Consider the following 2,010-nt stretch of genomic DNA (forward strand, 5'->3'; position numbering starts at 1 on the left):
GGGGGGGGGGGGGGGGGGGGGTGTTCTTAGCACAACCAATGAATTGGTGCAGGATATGAATGAAGTGGTGCAGGATAAGACCTGTTGCAGTGTAGGATAACTCTCTATTGTTCTCACGTGATGTTCACATGATCAGCCAGCTATTCTCCCTACACGTTTTATTTAAGAGTTGGTGAATTGTTGAAAATCATCTGAGACTATTAATTGGCTGTAATAAGTTCTCTTTCTTCTGTAATGAATCTTAAGCTTCTCTATGAGTGTAATGAGATGATAATAACCATTTATGCTATGTCATTAAGTTTTAGTGAATTTTGTAGCGTTGGACTAATAAGAAGTAGTAATGGCTCTCACCTGGTTTTCGAAGAACTTTGATCTTCAATATCAGGTAAAAAAGAACCCCTTTTCTTTCATTCAAAGATGCTCTCAGTTTCCAATGACAAACTTTCTTGAAATAGTGTTTTTTTTTACATCATGTTTTATCTTTAAATGTTGGCATCCCTTTTCATTTATTTTTTTCTGGTGACTAATCTAAGTTTTTGGTTTATTACAAATTTACAAGTCTGGTCAATATGAACCATCTCAAAAGGTAACCACCAAATGAAGCAGCGTGCTTAATGGTTGATAGGTTCTAAAACCCTCATTTATGGCCTCATTTGTATGACCACTGTGCCTAGTGACGAGTTTCTGTTTTGACATTTAGGTCGCGTTATTTTCCCCATGACAGAGTGAAGGAACTTCACCAAATTATGAACCTGGCCATTTCATCTATTTTGACAGTTTTTGGCTCAAAAATTATGCAAAAGATTGTTCTGTTTTACATTGCTTCCTAAATTGCAGTACTGTTTGGTTAAATTTAACATAATAACACACTTCAGAAGGCGTATTTTGGTCATTATGTCTGATAATCTAATCTTATAACCTTAAGAACTAAAACCCATGTAAAACAGACATTGAAGTAACATGCTTTCAAAAAAAAGTATATTGTGTTTGAAATAATAATCCATGGAGTCGAATTGAATCCACTGATGAAGATTCTGGTTTTCTACTTACTACTCAAACATGCAAGAAAAATGGGGAACACCTCTGCAATCCCTTGGAGAATTTTGCATTTCATACAAGATAAAACAAGAATCCAAGAAGTTTGTTCAAGTCGAATATAGCCAAGTTTCGAAGAGAGCTAATGATATTGCAGCCTATGCTGCCAAGCATTCTATAAATAAGTGCTAGAAAACTTCTCACCCCCATTGTTTCTCTTCTAAGTGCAGAAGAAGTATTAGAAAGAAAATAAATAAAAGTCTATAGAACCCATTCCAAAACATTAGACAACTCTTTGCTATAATCTCTTTCAAATCCAAGCATAAGAGAAACTAATCATGTCAGCAGAAAACATGCATGTTGAAGCGAGAATGTCGTCTAGGTGAACGTATATTAGCAGGACAACATAACAATGACCAAACCACAAGAAATTTCCATTAAATCGTTATCTTCTAATACAATTATATGTAGTAGGAAAGAATCTAACATCCCTATATACTATGTTCTGGATCATCATGAACTTCCTAGAGTAAGTGGTGGACATTGAATTTAAACCACACTGGTGATAGCGCCGGTTGTTTCATCCATAACTCTTAATAGATTTACTTGGTAGTTGGCCCTTCTATTATTTTGAATGTTTTTTGCTCAATTTCGTCGTATTTCTTCGAATTTGGATAGTTTGAGTACTTTACTTCCTATCTCTTTTATAGATATTTAACTCTTCTTTAGATGATACACCTAACATATACAAATAAAATAAAACAAGAGTAATAACATTTAATATGCACGAATTATAGCTAAAACAAGTATGGATTTGACACCAAAATTAAGTAAATTATACACTTATCAAATATCACGAGGTTATATGAGAAAACAGATAAATTCCTCATGGGTTCGCTTAGTTCGAAAACTAGTAATTCCAGTTGAACAAGGGTAAAACTCTTATAAATGCAAGGTTCAGCAGATCTGTAGTTG

This window comes from Papaver somniferum, chromosome 10 (genome assembly GCF_003573695.1).
Source record: "Papaver somniferum cultivar HN1 chromosome 10, ASM357369v1, whole genome shotgun sequence".
Classification (NCBI taxonomy): domain Eukaryota; kingdom Viridiplantae; phylum Streptophyta; class Magnoliopsida; order Ranunculales; family Papaveraceae; genus Papaver; species Papaver somniferum.